The sequence below is a fragment of the Rattus norvegicus genome, chromosome 3 (genome assembly GCF_036323735.1).
Source record: "Rattus norvegicus strain BN/NHsdMcwi chromosome 3, GRCr8, whole genome shotgun sequence".
Lineage (NCBI taxonomy): Eukaryota > Metazoa > Chordata > Mammalia > Rodentia > Muridae > Rattus > Rattus norvegicus.
The window spans coordinates 78,788,178-78,806,594 of record NC_086021.1 but is presented as its reverse complement, the minus strand read 5'-3'; the positions used below and the strand labels follow the sequence as shown (position 1 = coordinate 78,806,594).

The 18,417-nt window shown below is 45.5% G+C and overlaps 1 protein-coding gene and 1 long non-coding RNA gene across 3 annotated transcripts in view; one reads left to right on the top strand and one right to left on the bottom strand.

Annotated features, from left to right (window-relative positions):
- The window catches only part of Wipf1 (WAS/WASL interacting protein family, member 1), a 102,714-nt gene that overhangs the window by 17,605 nt on the left and 66,692 nt on the right, over positions 1–18,417 (top strand). The window contains exon 2 of one of the 2 annotated variants that reach the window (XM_039104136.2): positions 11,217–11,331. The exons of the other annotated variant lie outside the window; for it this stretch is intronic. The gene's annotated coding sequence lies outside the window, so the exon portion shown is untranslated. The remainder of the gene's footprint in view (positions 1–11,216; positions 11,332–18,417) is intronic. 2 annotated transcript variants of the gene reach the window in all.
- Positions 1,803–13,006, bottom strand: LOC134486112 (uncharacterized). Its single transcript, XR_010064823.1, has 2 exons — positions 3,505–13,006; positions 1,803–3,387 (listed from the first exon to the last, which is right to left on the bottom strand). It is a non-coding gene; the product is annotated as an uncharacterized LOC134486112 (long non-coding RNA).

The following is an 18,417-nucleotide window of genomic DNA, read 5'->3' as shown; positions in this document are numbered from 1 at the left end:
GATGAATGGACAGAAAAAAAGTTTTATTAAAAAGTTCCCATGTGGGGTTGGGGATTTAGCTCAGTGGTAGAGCACTTGCCTAGGAAGCGCAAGGCCCTGGGTTTGGTCCCCAGCTCCGAAAAAAAAAACAAAACAAAACAAAAAAAAAAAGTTCCCATGTTTACCAAATATACTAAGTGTCTATTCTAGAATGTTTTGTTTTGTTTTTTAATTTTACTGACTTGACTCAGATCATGAGGCTTAGAAGCAGGTAGGTGCCTGTTTCTTAAAAAGAAAAAAGCTGGGGCCAGCAAGATGACTTTTGGGTAAAGGTGCTTGGCATTCAAGCCTGGTGACCTGAGTTCAGCCCTGGGGACACACAGGAAGGTGGAGGGGAAGAACCAAGTGAACAGAGGTGGCCTCTGACCCAGTAATAGAAAACAAGAAGAAAAGCTGATTGGAACTTGCCAGGCAGGAACTTGCTTTGTGAAAAATGCCAATTTGAACAAGCATTTATCGGACAGGTATAAACCAGTCTTGTGGATGTTTCAGCAATTTTTGTAGGATCCAGTGACAGAGGCTATGTGGTAGGAGATGAAGTTTGCCTCACTCTTGCAGTCACTAAAGGTTGGTGAGGAGGTGGTGGAGCACCAAGGGAGCACCAAGGGAGGGAGGTGGGAGTGATAGCTGACGAAAGACTTGCTGCACCTCCATTCTGTTTGAACAGGAAACGTTTGCTTTGTATTCCTGGTACAAAAAAAGACGTGGACCCTGTTCATAGTTCATGGTTGCCTATGGTCTAATGTGTGTGTGTGATGTTTGCTGAGGCATTATATCTGAAAACACTATGACTTTATAGTGACATAGAGACATAAATGATGCTTTTTCAGAGTCCCCTAGTGGGAACCATGTTATAGGATGCGGCCTGTTTCATGTCTCTAATTCCGTGTCTCTTATATAGGCATTCAGTAAGTGTTGTTGCCTGGGTCTGTTGGGCTGGGTATGTGTCTCAGTCATAAAGTTCCTGCCCTGCGTGTCTAGAGCCTTGGGTTCAACACCCAGCGCCACATACATCCTACACAGAGAAAGAAAAACAAAGCATGTTATTTAATACTTGCAACTAGGATTGTAATGTTTTAATTATATCTCTATATAATACTATCTATATATAATATAGATACAAGAACATCTAATTACAGGTATCAGTGTTGCTAGTGAAGTGTTTATTTGAAGGGTACTTTGACACACTTGATCAATGTAGCAGAGAAAGGGACAGAAAAGTTAGGGTCATATAACAGAGCTACCCAGCTAGTTAGGCTGAAGGTGAGTGTGTGTGTGTGTGTGTGTGTGTGTGTGTGTGTGTGTGTGTGTGTGTGTACATGAAGCAAGCAAATGTGTGTGTATTGCTCATCACATCCTGACTATCCAAAGCTGCTCTTTAGAGCTGGGCTGAGCTTTCCTTCCAAGGTCAACATTCCAGATGATCTGACTCAGGCTTCCGTCAGCCTGGTTTATACACGGTAGGTTTCTGTGGAAAAGAGGGTCCTGATTCTCCAGGAGTCTTTGTACTGCATCTAGGACCACTCTAGCTCTAACAGGTATGGAGGCTGAGGAGTCAAGGACAGTGGAGACTGTAGTGCAGCCTACACAGAGTTAAGTGCAGTCCTTTGAACCCTGCCCCCACAGCGCCCGCCATTCCATAAACGAGTTCTGCTCAGCTGACCCTACTGAAGTGTTCCCTGTAGCCCCAGACCTGGTGCTTCCGACTCCAGCTAGACACTCTGTTGCAACACTGTATTAGCTATGTATTTCTTTTAGAGAGAGGGGTGTGGGGAGGGTGGGACGGATTGGTGGGGGAGAGGAGAGGGAGGGAGAGAGAAGGAAGGAGGCATTTTCAAGTTTTTCCTCCAGCTCTGCCACCATTTGTATAACATCGCCTCAGTTTCTTCATCCACAAACTGGGGAGGCTGCAGCTGTGTGTGATCTCAGTTCAACCCCCTGTAGCTCCCTCTCTGGCCTGAGGAGAATTTTCTGGCAGGAAGGAGTGGCTGCCAGGGTTTCCTTTCCAGGCAGCCAGTGAGGACATTCTTTCCTGTGCCTACATATGGAAGCAATTTCTGGATTAGCCAAGGCCCTAGTGCTGCTGAGCTCACCCAGAGCAGAAGAGCTGGGTGGTAGGGATTGGAAAAAGAGAGAGACATGGTATGCGTTTCCCTGCATTTTCTACCACTGGCTTTGCTGTATGGAATTACTCCTAAGATCTGCTTTTCGGTGCTGGGGCAGGATAGGGTAGGGCAGGGCAGGACAAGGCTTGGTGCATTTCACAGTAAAATGTTAATAAACTAAGGCAATCCGTAGCTTGGAGCTTGTCTCTGGAGGGTCAAGCCTGAGGCTAAGGGGACTGTCCCCACCATCAGCTGAAGCTTGGGAGGAGGAATTGTTTTATTATTTTATTTCTCTTCTGTCAAGCAACTCCTTTACTAGTACATGTCCCTCTGACCGGGCTGGCAGTGACAGTCACATAGATCTGTACACTTGCCCCTAAACTGAAGCCAGGAAAGGGACTTTCTCTAGAGTGCCATTTTTCTCACCAAGCCTCACCTGTTGCCCTGGTCACCGTGATTGTCCCCGAAGACTTTGCTTGCTTGTGCCACCTCTCTGCTTCTGACCCTAATCCCAGAAATTACTGGAGGCCCTGCTTACCCAGAAATGGCTCCCGTTCCCCTTCTGTCTGTCCCTGTCTCCACCACTGCCCGACCCCCCACTGATGGAAAGGTTAAGGGTCATTTTCTTGAGCAGAGATATTTTTCCTAGAGATGAGTTCTGAGCAGACAAAGAGACATCCATCTTTATCAGCACTCGATAAAGCTATTGAATTAATGTCCTAAAAATAAAAACAAAAACAAAAACAAACAAAACAAAACAAAAAAACAAAAGTTAAACTATTCCTTCCAAATCATTTCTGGAAAAATCTTCCAAAGTCAGTCAACTGGTGGATGCTAAGGGCTTCGTAGGAGGGAACACATTCTTTATTTGTTTTATTTCCGGGTCTGTGGTGCAGAACCTTCTGGCCCAAGCATCCTGCTATTCCCATCGGAGGGAGCACATGTTTACAGTGAGCCCGGGCCTCTACCCTGGAGGGCATCAGGACCTTCTGTGGCTGGCCCTCACCTCAAGACACACAGAATTAGCTGTGGTTTGTTTGATACGTATGGATTCCCTCACTCTATAGAAGCCGGATGAGAAGACCTTGAGCGGTCCGTATCTGTAGAGTTGTTGGAGTCTGCAGTGCTGAGCACAGATGGCCCAGTTCTGGCTTCCGGCTTCTTGAGGCTTCCAGCCGAAGCATCCAGGAGACAGAGCTGAGTGAAGGTAGCCTTCCTTTCTGCCACTGATGTGGAAGGTTACCTGGGGTGAGGAGGTCGGGTGATATATTTCCCCAGTGTACCTTCCGGACAGCACACATACTCACTGACCCATAGAGTTGAGCCCAGCACTCCAGGCAGCCCCCTCGCATCTCCTTACCTGTCTAGGGCCTCTGTTTGTGGGCTCTATTTGTTCAGTGGGCATCAGTTGAGCGCTTACCATGGAGGCTTAAGGCATGGTCTCTGTATCCACAGAGTTTGCCTTCTATGAGGGAGAAAGAAGTGTAAGCAGGAAGTCGCATAAGTTAGGTAAATTAAGACAGTGACAAGATGACCAGATGTTTGGTTAGAGCTTTGTTTCTCAACCTGTGGGTCATGACCCCTTTAGGAATGACCATCCCTAGGATTATCGTAAACCTAGATACATTACTATTCACATTAACAAAATTACAGTTATAAAGTAGCAAAATTATTTTATGGTTGGGAGTCATCGCAGCGTGAGGAATTATGTCAAAGGGTTGAAGGATTAGGAAGGTTGAGAACCTCTAGGTTAGAGAACAGGGAGGACACTGCTTGTCACATAGCTGTCCAGGAAACTTGAGATTCAAATGACCAGGCACACGACATCTGGGAAAATATGTCAGGCAAAGGCAAAGCAAAGGTCCTGAGGTGAGAACAAGATGCACACACCAGTTAAGGAGAGGGAGTGTGGGCTTGTGGGAGAGGGGTGCAGGGCCAAGTCAGAGATGTGGACACAGACAGATGTGAGGCCTGGACTCCAGCTGAACAGTCAGTGGGGTGGTGGAATCTGGTTTATGTTTTAGTAACTCACTCCTGCTTCAGACCCAGCTCTGCCTTGCTCTGATGATAGACAGCGCCACACTGACATATACCTGCCGTGTCAGATTATCCTAGGTCTGCCCCCCAGTCTCCATAATCCATCCACCCACCCGACAAACACTTACTAAATACCTACTAAATAAAATCAAGTGAGAAGACGCAGCCTAGAGGTCATCAGGTCAGGAGAACAACATTTCTTCTATTGCAAGACCCCACTTCTATGCCAGACTTTTTTCTTTCCTAAAAGGTGAAAACTGGTGCCTGGTCCCTTTCCTCTGCTCCCTGCTCTGCCTCTACTTGGAATCTTTACTTGAAGTTACTCTGAAGGAAGTTACAGACTAAGACTTCCATTCTCTATGTCCCTGGGTCAGCAACTGAGATAGCATCTATTCAAAGAGCGTCATTGTCCAGGAGAAGAAAGGAAGGGCTCTGTGTGTGTGTGTGTGTGTGTGTGTGTGTGTGTGTGTGTGTGTCTGACTCTGTGTGTCTCTTTCTCTCTGTACATGTGTATGTCTGTGTGTGTGTCTCTGTGTGTGTCTGTGTCTGTGTGTGTCTGTGTCTCTCTCCCTGTCTCTCTGTCTCTCTCTGTGTGTCTCTCTCTCTTTGTGTATGTGTCTCTGTGTGTGTCTATGTGTATGTGTGCATGTGTGTGTCTGTGTGTTTGTTTATCTTCCCTCTCTCTCTGTTTCTGTGTGTGTGTGTCTATGTCTATGTGTGAGTGTATGTGTCTGTGTGTGTCTGTCTCTCTGTCTCTCCAGTCTCTGTGTCAGAGTCTCTCTCTCTCTCTCTCTCTCTCTCTCTCTCTGTGTGTGTGTGTGTGTGTGTGTATGTGTAGGCTAGAACATTGGACAACTCTATCATTCTCCATTGTATTTTTGAGACAGTGTCAGAACCCGTTGCTCAGCTCTGTGAGGCTAGCTGGTCAGCCTAGGTATCTTAACAACCCATCCACACAATTTCTACATGTGAGGGATTTGAACTCATGGCAGACGGCCATGTTAATGTATGTGCCTGGTATCTGGGCTTTTGAAAGGACCTTGCTTGTCCTGGATCCTGTCTTGGGGGGCATTAACTGTCTCCTTGGGGTCTCTTTGCATATGTGTAACTGTTTGTCTATCTGGGTTAAAAACACTGCCTCCCCCCCCCCCCCCACTAGCCCATGGACACAGCACAAGGCTGTGTGTGTAAGAACTGGGCATTCTCTTCGTTGGGGGATGGTAGATTTTTCACACAGAAGCACACAGTTAGTGTCCGGGCCAGCCAAGCCCAGAGTCCCCATAGCGGCCCCCGCTTGGCTCCCCAGTACTTCAGCAGGGATGGATCAGCCCTGGGAATTTAAGCAGCTTCCGTGTGTTTGCTAGTGTTCTCTTACATTCTTGGTCGGACTCCTGAATGTTAATGTCAGGCCTGGAATCTCTTCTTAAAAAAGAGGGGAGAGGGAGGAGAAAACTTTCCATTGGAAAATGTCTTGAAACCAAAGAGAACAGCAGAGAGAAAATGTGGTGTGTTAAAGAGGCTTTGGGATGAGCACCTCCAGGTCCTTTCATTTGCACTGGTATTTTCTTTATTAAAAATACATTTATTCAGAGAGAGAGAGAGAAAGAGAGTCAGAGAAAGAGAGACAGAGAGGAGACAGAGTCAGAGAGAGAGAGAGAGGAAATAGAGTCAGAGTCAGAGAGAGAGAGAGAGAATCAGAGAGACACACACACACACAGAGAGAGAGAGAGAGAGAGAGAGAGAGAGAGAGAGAGAGAGAGAGAGAATCAGAGAGAGAGGGAGAGGGAGAGGATGAGGAAGGATACAGGCACACCATAGTGTGTGGAGGACAGAGGACAACTCCTGGGAGTCAGTGACTAGGTTCCATCCTTCCACCCCTCCCTAGCTGGACTCCAGGGATGAACTCAGGTTGTCAGGCTCAGGGACAAGCTGTTTACCCACAGAGCCATCTTGCCAGCCTGATGGTCTTCTTTTCAGTCTGCTATTTCATATAAATATTACTTAAAAACTTGGGCTTGGGCGGTTGGGGATTTAGCTCAGTGGTAGAGCGCTTGCCTAGCAAGCGCAAGGCCCTGGGTTCGGTCCCCAGCTCCGGAAAAAAACAAAAAACAAAAAACTTGGGCTTGTTATCACATAAATTCATTGTGTGTAGTAACCTATTTCCTTGTGTGGAGTTAGTGTATTAAACGTGTTTATATATGATATGTGTATCAGTTTTCTTTTTATTGTTAATAAAATATTGTGAGCAAAGATTGCTTGAGGAAGAAAGCGCTTACCCAGCTTACAGCTCTAAGGGGGGATCTGTAACGTGAGGAAGGTAGCAGGAAGCTGTGAGGTCACATCTTCTCTGAACGGAGGAACAGAAAGAGGAGTAGGAAGCAGGGTAAGGCTAGAAACCTCAAATTCTGCCTGCGGTGACATCCTTCCTCCGGCAAGACTCCACTATCTAAAGGTTCTCACACTCTCTCAAGCAGCATTTGCCATCCGGGATCACATATTCACATAGACAAGCCGATAGGGGACAGTTTTCATTCAAATTGTCACAATATATTTTAAATGCTGCCATGTAACAGATTACGGTAGAACACAGTGTTTAAAACATTAGTCATTTTACTTGCCCACAGTCCTGTAGCCCGGGCTGATTTCACAGCTGGACAGCTTTCCTGGTGTGCTTGTCTAGGGTCCGTCTGGCAATTTTCATCTCCTACCCTAGAAGGCCAGGAGTGTACTGGGTAGCAGGTTTAGATGCTCTGTTTTTTTTTTTTTTTTTTTTTTTGTTTTGTTTTGTTTTTGTTTTTTTTTCCTGTAGCTTCAGGATTGCAAAGCCAAAAGTAGCAGGCCCTCATGTGTGGTCTTTTAAGGGTTAAAGCAAATCACAGGTATAGAGTAAATTCAAGGCAGAAGACCATACACAAGGTGAAGGCCAGCTTATCGGAAGCCACCAAAGGATTCAGTCACCACACAGTCGTTTCCAATCAGTGGGTACCATGGAGGACAGGCGGTGCCAGGCACCAAGCACCCAGTGAACAAGCGCAGCCCAGTTCTGCCCCCATGAGCGAGTGAGGTCCATGGTGAGCATAACTCAGTCATCATGAGTTTGACTCGGTGTGGAGAATTCTGGGACAGGAAACATGAGGATTATGAGTTAAAACCAGGCTTGGCTATATAGTAAGACCCTGTGTCAAAAAAAAAAAAAAAAGAAAGAAAAAAAAAAAAAAGACCATAAGCATGACATAGGCATATCAATCATGGACGCACAGCAGCTGTAGTTCCTGGCACTGAGCCCGCACAAATCTGCTAACCTGAAGTCAGCTATGGATCATGGAAGGAGAAGAGCCCTCCTACATAATGTGGACTGTTGACAGCTAACGGAGTCTTGGAAAGAGGAGGGCATAGTACTCAGGTGCATCCCTACTGCATACCCAACAGGTTCCAGTAGATTTTTATTCAAATCCATGGACACAGATAGTATGTGTCAAACTCAGTGGGACCCAAACATCATGAATATGGGAAGGAGATTTGTATGGAGGAAGAGGATAAGGCAAGGTAACAGAGAGTGATCAGATACATTGTATCCATGTATAAAATTGTGAAAGAACACAAGCTATTAGAAACCAAAACACAGCCTAGCAAAACCATGGGAATTGGTCTAGGTCACAAAGCCAGACATGCCTTTTGGAGAGATCACAATGACTGGCAGACTGAGGATGGAGGGATTTGGGCCTGGAGACTTCCTGGAAACAGTTGCAGAGGACCGGGCAAAGGAGTGTGCGTGTGACCTTGGCGTAAAGTTTAGGGGACATGTGTCAACAGTGAGAGGGAACGGACTGTACATGTGTTGGTTGTACAGGTGCACGTGAAGAGGCAAGGCTGACTGTCATGCTGTTGGCTTGACTAGTCAGTGACAGTGTCATCCGTTGCAATAGGAGACTCTGGAATGAGACAGATCAGACCCGTGGGAGTGGGACGGTTGTATTAAAGGTACCAGAGGGACTCTGACAGATGACATTGGATGCCATGAAGACTGTTTATATCCTGAGCCCCTCCAGTGCTTTCTAACTTCCATTCAACTTTCACACCATGAGCGCTGCTGCTCCTCTCCTGCCTTCCCTCAGAGAAATAGGCAATGGTCAGGTCTGAGCCACGGCGTCCAGGATGTCTCATGGGAGCACTGGAGATGAAGACTCGAAGGATTCGGGGTTGGTGGGGAGCAGAGACATGCTCAGGTCATAGCATTGAGAAATTCAAAGATGAGATGATTGATGGAGAAGTTGAAAACAGAGAAAAAGAAAAAGCCCAAAGTTAACCCATGAGTGGAGACATGAAAAAGGAAAGGGAAATGCGTCGTGTGAGACAATGAGCAGACTGGAGAAGGTGACGAGAAAGATCTGGTTCCAGAAGCTATGGCTCCTGCATGGAAGGCTCTAGAATCTTGTTCCTTTATGCCTCCTTTTAACCATAGGCTCTAAACATTAGAAAAGTAAAATAGGCCTTTTTACCCACCCTGAAGCACTCAGTGGGTAGGGAATAGGCCTTTAGATAAGGTCCCTGCTGTATACAAAGAAGGGATGAGTACTTAATATCTAAGATAATATTATCTTGGTAGTTATTATCCAAGCCCCTTGACCCTCCCCGATGAAGACAATCTGTTGGAGAAGAAAGGACATGCAAACGGTTAACACGAATTAAGAAATCTGCTGGAATGCTTAGTTGTCTGCTCCCAAGTGGTCTGACAGAGAAATATCAGTGGCCTCGGAGAACAGAGAGGGAGCATGTCCCCATGATCAATTTTTAATAAACATAAATGGTATAATAAATTATGCATGGAGGAATGGTATAAAGCATTAAACAATGAAGAATAAATTATTTAAACGATTAAAAATTGCCTGTCATACGCATGACGTATGAGGACTCTTGAGTCTTCTCTTCAAGGAAACAGAGCAAGGTTTTAAAGGGAGCCTTTTCAAAGAAGATTCTTTAACGAGCAAATCTCGTGGGGTCTGCCTGGCATGGTGGTCGAGTTTGGAGCCCAGTGTCCTTGTGCTTTCTCTTGTCAGTGTGTGGAGAAGCATCTTGCTGGTGAATGGTCCTCCGTCACATGACTAGTTGTGCAAGCACTGCCCATCCCCCAGAAGACTCAAGGTGTCTGCAGGTATCCAGGGCAAGGGTCAGGGGTCGGCAGTACAGTTTCTTACACAGTCCTAACATTCCAGGATTTCTAGATAAGATACTGTCCCCTGCATAGTCCCCGCCTCAGGCACACTACTGTTCCTGTCCTGAAGAAGTCCCAGCAAGGCGTGCCCTTTCTGACCCGCCTCACCTTGGAGGAGTCACATTTAATCGGAAGCATCATGTTACGCAGCACGTGTTATCACTGAATCAAACATGTCTACATGTAAACTCCTTCTCTGCCGCCTATCAGTTTTGGCTCTTTTACCCGTCAATTTAATTTGCCTTATGTTCAGTTTCCTTATCCACCCCAAAAGGCGGTTGTGCATGGACAAGGTTCTTGGCGGGTGTTTATTATTAACCACAGAATTAGACAGTGAATGGTAGAGTCTCCGAGAGGGCTGAAGAGCAGGGCAGGGTACAGTGTAATAGGGGAGCACTTGTCTAGCAGCTACAGAGCTCTGAGTTCAGTCCCCAGAATGAGGGAAAAGCAGCAAGCAGAGAGGATTGGAAATAGGCCAAAACAACTAGGGAAAACACTAACGATTCCAGAAAAGACCCGTTACCTAATCCAAGTCAACAATTATAAACTATGGGCCCAGGACTGATTTTAGAAATGTAGCTTAAAAAGACAAAAACAAAAGGAAAACCAAAAAACCCAAACGAGTCCAAATGCCTTACGCAGAGGCACAAGCTGTCCACTGTTTATTTCCATTTTCTTGCCCCAGCCTGCCGGTGCGCCTCTGCTGCTTCGTTCTGGGAGATTGAGTTTGCTACTTGAGGCAGTCACTGTCTACAAGCTAAATAGCTTCCTGTTTTCTAGATTCTTAAATGTTTTAATGTAACTTTTGAGCATCTGATTGATGCATACCCTTAGCAAAAATGAAATGATGTTTTGCCCAACTAATAAATTTTAGTAAAATTGACGATTCAAAGGTGACTCTTTTTAAAATCACCTGTCTCCTTTGTTGTTATTCCAAATTAATATTTACCCAACACCAATGCAGACCTTCCATTGCTTTGGGACTATGACCCCTTCTGATGCAGAAACTGGCTAATTAGAAATATAATTGTAGATATTGACGTCTGTTTTCTATAAATAACCATGTTTATCAACTAAAGTTCAAATTCAAAATGTTTTAAAAGGTGCCATAAAATAATCACTCTTTCAGGTAAGAGATAAGAAGTACGTCTGTGTCCCTCTCTCTTTAACCTGTATGTGGGGGGTTTGTGACTTCGTCACTGGTGTCATATGGCAACAGTAACCCCATGTGACTTCCAAGGCTATGTCATAAAAGGCTGGACTCCGCCTTGTTCAGCAGGAATAATGGCACTTAGAGCCTTCCTTGAACAAACATGTGAAAAGTCACCTGGGCATGGTGGTGTGCACCCATATTCTTAGCACAAAGGAGGTTGAGGCAAGAGGATTGCCACAAATTCTAGGCCAGCCTGGGCTATGTAGTTTTTTTGACCCTGCCAAAAAAAAAAAAAAAAAAAAAAAAGGAAAGGAAAGGGAAGGGAAGGAAGGAAAGGAGGGAGGGAGGAAGGGAGGGAGGGAGATAGAGAGAGAGAGAGAGAGAGAGAGAGAGAGAGAGAGAGAGAGAAAAATTCAGCTAAGAACAGAGGGTATTGCTATAGCTTGGTATAGAGTATTTTCTTAGCACACACATAACCTGAAAAGCAAAGAAGAAATGAGTAAAAGAAGTATAGGGGAGATTTTAAAAAGTAAAAGGCCTGTGTACGTCCTCCGCTTGACAATCTCGGCAGAGCTCACCCTGGCCATTCTAGGCTTGTGCCAGACACACGTGTGTAAATGAAGAGGCCATCCTGGGAATGGATTCTCCAAGCCAGTGTTTTTGCTTCCAGGGTAGCTGGTGAACCCAGCGGAGACCACGGATGTTACAAAGCAGTTAAAAGCTACCTCCATTGTCCTGCTTCTGAATTCCTGATGACACACGTGATCCACAGGGGCAGTGAAATGGTAAGGGTTTTATACAGCTAGCTTTCGGGTCATTTAGTACACGCTAATACATACCTGGAGCAGCCAACCAGCGATCTTGCCTGACTTTATAGATGGCTTGGTGGTCATGACTGAAGATCACCCGCCCCATCAGACTGTGCCATGCAACTGCTAGTTTTTTTCCTCATGAAAGATAATCAGGGAGACAGTAATCTTTCATTCATTCATTCATTCATTCATTCATTCATTCATTCATGTGTTTTGGTTCTATAATGTCCCCAGAGGACCATGTGTTAAAGGCTTGGTCCCCAGTGGTGTGCCGTTGAGAACTGTTGGAACCTGTGAATTATGGGCCTACTGGGCAGCACTTAGGCCATTGAGAATTATGGGATCCAGCTCTCCCTCACTCTTGTTTGCGTCCTGGCCTCAAGGTGAGCTCTGTAGACCCACTGTGTGCTCCTACCATGATATGACATTACCACAGGCCCAACACATTGGTCGGACATTGAAACACTCAGATCTGTGGGCCCAAGTAAACCTTAAAAGATTTCTGTCATCTTAGACATCTGCTATAACAACGCAAAGCTAACTGACACATCTAGCTGATGAGTTAACAGATAATTTGGAGCTGGGACACATATGAAAGGTGACAAATCCAGGGTCTCCTGCAGTCTTATGGCTTGCTTGGAAGGGTGTGCTACTGATATTTTCATTTATTGGTAACTGAAGGTCATCGCTTCCTTACTAATGATAATAAATTGGGCACGTGCACAAAAAGGCACTTTGAGTTTTTTAAATGATAATACTGCTGATACCTGTAAGCATTTAATGTAATAATTATTTATGGTTAGTGGTGTCTTAGGGTTTTACTGCTGTGAACAGACATCATGACCAAGGCAATTCTTACAAAGACAATACTTAATTGGGGTGGACTTACAGGTTCAAAGGTTTAGTCTATTATCATCAAGGGGGAAGCATGGCAGCATCCAGGCAGGCATGGTGCAAGAGGAGCCGAGGGTTCTGCATCTTATTCCAAAGGCAAATAGGAGAAGGCTGGCTTCCTGGCTGCTAGGACAAGGTTATTAAACCCCATGCTTCAGTGACACACCTACTCCAACAAGGCCACACCCACTCCGACAAGGCCACACCCACTCCAACAAGGCCACACCCACTCCGACAAGGCCACACCTCCAAAGAGTGCTACTCCCTGGGCTAAGCATATACAAACCATCACAAATGGCTAACACTGATAATTTGTGTGACCGTGAGCATTGTATAGTAATCTGAGCCCATAGGGCAGATTAGGCTCTTGGGGCCTGAAGTAGCTGGTGTTTCAGAGGCTCTTGGGCTGATGTGACATGTCAGTCCTAACTTATGGAACTACTTGAGTTTTCACTTGTTTGCCCTTGTTTATGAACTGGTAATTGAGCTGGAAGTTTGTAGGGTAGGATGAGGCCAATCACAGCGTACATGATTGGATCTCACAATGCCCAGCCTAAAAACTTTTTATTGCGTCTGTGTAGTGAGAATTCTGGAATTTTGGTTTCTTTAAAAAAGAAACACAGAAATGTTTTAATCCCAGATGTGGAGATGTGGGGCTGCCTGGAGGCAGCTGACTATGATTTGCCTCGTGCTCTAGCAGAGGCGTGGCTTTGCCAACTGCAGATAGTTTCTGTGATTGTGTGACATTTGGAATTCTGGGGACTTTTCAGAGTCTATATAAGTGCTAGAGCCCCGGTAGGAGGGGGTTGATGGTTGTTGGTCATTCAGGGGGACATTGGTTTGTTAGTAGTCTTGCTTAATGAAGAAACAAGAAGGAAGACTCAAGGATATCTCTGTCTGTGTCTCTCTCAGTGTCTCTCTCTGTCTCTCCCATCCTTTTCTCTCTCCTATCTAGTGATGGGGGTGAGATGGGGCAGGGGATAAAGGGTGGGAAAAAGAAGAACCCACAAAATAGCAAAGACCAGTCAGACCTCTGTTCACTGTGTTTTTAGCCTGACAGTAGTCTGGGCTGCGTCTGGCATGGGACCTTTATGGCTCATCCAATGCTGGTCAGTGGGGCAGTCTCTGTAGGCTTCAGTTGGTTCCCTCCAGCAAAGGACAATTAACCATCTTGCCATTCCTCACTGTGCATACCTCTGAGGAGAGCCCACGGGCACTTGAAGCACAGTCCTGAGCGAGTATAGGTTCAGTGCTTTCTTTTGGAATATCCTTCTTCCTGACAAAAACATTGTTGGGCAGCACTCTGCATAACAGTAAAGAGATAGCTGAAGGGCTGAAGTGCCCTGGTCATTCTTGGAAAGAGTAGTCAGGGCAGCTCTTCTCACAGGCCTGGAAAATGCTTTCCAATTCTGAGACCTTAGGAAGACGAGGGTGTAGACGATTAGGAAGGCTGACGTAGATTCTGAGTCAGCACTTCTTATATTTTGAAGCATGTTGTGTGCACGGCATAGACCACTGACAGACTGAGGTAGACTGTGGCTCTTGAGAATGAGGGGTACCTCGTTCTCTATTGCTGGTAGACAGTAACCGTCATCAAAAGATGTCAGCCAGCTCTTTCCCTCAAGGGAGGAAGTACATCTGGGTGGGAGAATGGGCTGTAGCCTATACTGGTGCCATGATAGAGGGCCATGAACCTATGTAGGTGGGTCCAGAAGGAAGAAACTGACACTTGAGCCAAGGCCAAGGTGGGCACTTCACGAAGCAGAACACCTCTCCTGCAGTGCTTGCCCAGGAGGCCTGGCAAGCTCACTTACCTTACTCAAGGGAACTGAATTTGGAGGGGCTGTCACAGAAAGGATGCTCACCACGGAGCGGTAAAGTCACTGCAGCGGGGCATTGTCTCAGCAGCTGTCAGCACAGGAAGAGACACGTGGAGACAGGCTCCTGGTTCCACACAGTTCAGTGAGGTTAAAGTTCACAGGCCCCACTGAGGTAGAAACACATCTGTTCAGTTAGTTCAGAGTGCTATTTCCTTGACTGATGTCCGGATGGCTTAACATCCTTTACGTAATGGTAAGCCAGCTGTGGCCCCAGCGGAGACAACAAAATCTACTATGCTTGTAAGTCCTTGAAGAAAGGAGGCATGTCAGGCCACAGAGTGCCTGTGCACTGAAGCAGACTGGCTGGGAGGCAAAACTACTCTCCCAGAGAAAAATATTTAGGCCAAATACTTTATCAGAGATTCTGCAGAAAAGGCAAGTCAGGACAGGGTAGACCTTTTAGGCTGTCTGAATTATTTTGGAGGACTGCAGGCTGTGGGGGCGGCCCCTATTTGCCTGGTTCTTGGCCCTGGGATAATAAAGGCCTCCTGGGTGTCTGATAGAGCAACTCTGGCTCTGCATTGGTGAGTTTGCTCACCAGGGGCCTGCTCTTGGCTGAACTCTTGCCACCTTAAGAATTGGATAGCCCCAGGACAGGGTCTGTCTCAGCTAGGAAGCTTTTGATGTCTTTTTCTTTTTCTTTTCTTTTTTTTTTTTCGGAGCTGGGGACCGAACCCAGGGCCTTGTGCTTGCTAGGCAAGCGCTCTACCACTGAGCTAAATCCCCAACCGCTTTTGATGTCTTTAAGATGTTAAAACCTCTTCAACATGTATTCGTGCTTGCATATACCTATACACTGTACACAGATGAACTTAAATGGTTATTGTTGATGGACGCTGGAGTGTGAAAACTGTGCTTCTTTGAAAACTGGAATCGCATGCGGTATGGCAGGATGCTGACACACCAAGAGTCCCAAGGAGGCTGCATGTTTGTGTCTCATTTCTGGTCATTCTGAGTGTCACTGTGGTATGAGGGGCATGGGGTGGCCATCACTATTTGAATGTTTTCTTTCTCTCTCCGGCCAGAAGAGTTGTGTGTAGGCAACAAACACCTTGCCTCGTACACTGAACAGGTAACCCTCCAGTCTCAGTCCACAGGTGGGCTGCAGGCTCCCCTTCGGTTGGTTGACGGTAGCCCAAGGCAGTCCGTCATTGTGACAGTCCAGGATGGTGGTGATGCTTGCTATGTAACATCGAGTTTGCACTTCTAATCAGCAGAGGTGGTTTTCTTAAGGCTTTGTGTGAGCATCTTGTGTATCCTGTAGCACACTGTGCTTGAAAATAATCCATTTTCTCCCTCATGCATATTTCTTCTTGCTGGGAGAGCATCGTACCTATAAAATCTACTTACTCGACATATGGTCAAGCTTTGGTAAATATTGTAGTTTAGAGTAATGATTTTCCAATAATGAGGAAGTAGAGCTTATTAAAAACTGGGTCCAGAGAAGGAGATGGCTTAGCTGGTAAATACACTTACATGGAACCCTAGTGATGTGTTCCATGCCTTGGAGCCCACATAAGGATGGAAGGAACTGTCCCTGACTTCCACACACGTGTATCGTGGCACACGTGCTTTCCCCCAACACGTGCATGTGCGTGTGCGTGCGTGTGTGTGTGTGTGTGTGCGTATGTGTGCGTATGTGTGTGTGTCTGCGTATGTGTCTGTGTGTGCGTGTGTGTGTAGGGGTGTGTGTGTGTGTGTGTGTGTGTGCGTGTGTGTGTAGGGGTGTGTGTGTGTGTGTGTGTGTGTGTGTGTGTGTGTGTGCCATTGTGATTGAAGCTCCATGATACCCTAAGTGAAAGTGCATCCTGTACAAGGTGTTCAGGAGACACATCTCAATAAACACACTTCATGATATTAAACAAAGATGGTTGATTATTTCTGTATATAAATTTGTCCTTGGAAGTTAATTGGTGGGTATTATGTTGCGTTTGGTACCCAAGTATGTCATTGAGCTATATACAACAGTAATTTAGTAAATTTTAGGCAGCACCCAGAGTACCAACTTTATTTCCAAGAGCTGATTGAAGGCAAAGAAAATAATAGATGCTGATATACAAAATATGGTGTTTCTCATTCGTTACGACTGTTACTAATTAATAAACTCTTGACAGACATTTGTGTTTTGTAAATTTACTTCCTTTGCAGAACATGTAATTTAGGCTGTCTGCAGCCACTTCAAAATCAAAATCAGAGTCCAGGGGGGAAAAATAGGATAAACACAGCAGGGTGGTTTGATGTGGCTCTGCTGGATGTGACCCACACTCTAATTGTAACCTGCATAATCTGGGGCTTCACACGACCAGGTTCTCCTGGAGCCTCAGTCAGAGAACACCCACTTGAATACCAAAAGCCTTCAAGAACACATCTCTTCAATCCAGGTTCTTCCGAAAGGCACTGCGTAAGTGTTCCTAAGACACAAACACGTCCCCAAAGTTCAGTGAAGATATCTCTCCTTCCCTCAGAGCCCATGGCTGATGCTAAGCCTGGAGTGGTTTTATTTCTCCCAACCACATGGCTTCCCGTTTCCAATGGTGCTTTTCTTGTTTACTTATCGTGGCGGATGGTGTAATTCATGGACCATTTTCTTTCTTGGTTCTAGTCGGATTCAGATAACCCCGAGTCTAGGAACAGAAGTGCTGCAGCATCACCAGCAGGCTCATAGTGGCTTTGTGGAGACAGTGACTTTCTAGAATGATCTAAACGTCATTCCTCAGCGGGAATACCCTTTATTGTCTGCATGCAGTGCACCCCAGCAATGAAGCTCTTTGCTTGACTAGTTGTCTTCTAATCTAGAACTTTCCAAGCATAAAATTCCCTACTTATCAAGAATGACACTCCTTTAGTCTACAAGAAAGGGCAGGGGCAAAGTGGTATAAGTTCCTGCCAATGGAAGTGTGAGGATCTCAGTTTGACCTCCAGGGCCCATGTAAAAAGTAGCCTAGAGTGGTGTGCTTGTAATCTAAGCACTGGGAGGTAGATGTAATCCAAGTGGAGACTGGAGAGGAATTCCTGAGGTTTGCTGGGCAACCAGTCTAGCAGAATCTGTGAGCTCTGGTCAGTGAGAGACTCCACCTTGGGTATATGGGTGGAGAGAGAGAGACAGAGAGAGAGAGAGAGAGAGAGAGAGAGAGAGAGAGAGAGAGAGGAGAGCTGATGTTATTTTCAGCTTATACACACACATGTACATACATGATACACATGCATACATACATGCATACACACAAATACACACATATATACACACAAATATATACATACACCACATACACACACATACATACACGCATACACACACATACATACACAAAACACACATACACACATACATACATACACTCATACACACATATACACACATGACATACAGCGTATGAGTGCAGGAATCTTGGTTCTTAGAACTGTCTTGCCTACTTCTGGAATTCTGTATTTATTGAGGTTCTTAACCTCTTCCTGGATGACAACAGGGTTTTGTTTTTATGACTAACAATGACTTTTATTCCTAATAATTGCATACTTATAATTTTGAGAACACTCATGTTTTCATAATTCACTTTGAAAATAGGGACTTTCTTTTTTTTGTTTTTTGTTTTTTTGTTTTTTTTCCGGAGCTGGGGACCGAACCCAGGGCCTTGCGCTTCCTAGGCAAGCGCTCTACCACTGAGCTAAATCCCCAACCCCGAAAATAGGGACTTTCTAAACATTATTTTATCTTTCAGGGAGTATAGTTCTCCCTCCCTCTGCTTCTCCTAGTTCCTCCCCACCTCCCTCCCATCTGGATCCACCCCCTTCTGTCTCTCATTAGCAAATAAACAGGCATCTAAGAAATAATGATAAAACAGGAATAAAAATCAACACATTGGAATAGAACAAAGCAGGGGGGAAAAGAGCCCAAGAGAAGACACAAGAGAAAGAGACACACTCATTCTCAGTCTTGGGAATCCCATAAAAACCTGTAAGGTATGCAAAAGACTTGTAAGGTAAAAAAAAAAAAAAAAATCGAGAGAGAGGAAAAAATACATATATTAAAAAAACAGAAAAAAAAAAGCCCAACCCAACATTGTGAGACAGTGACCCAACAAAGACGCCCTTGAGCTTGCTTTCTGTTGGGTTGGCTTTACTCCGGGCATGCCCTGCCAGCTTGTGTCTCCATTGAAACTCCTAGGAGAGAACTAAATTTTAATTTGGAAGTCATTATCAGCTGGAGAAGGTCTGGGTTAGGGATCAGCACGTGGTCCCCCATCCTTTCAGCTCTAGGGCCCCACCTGGAGGAGACCCATGTGGG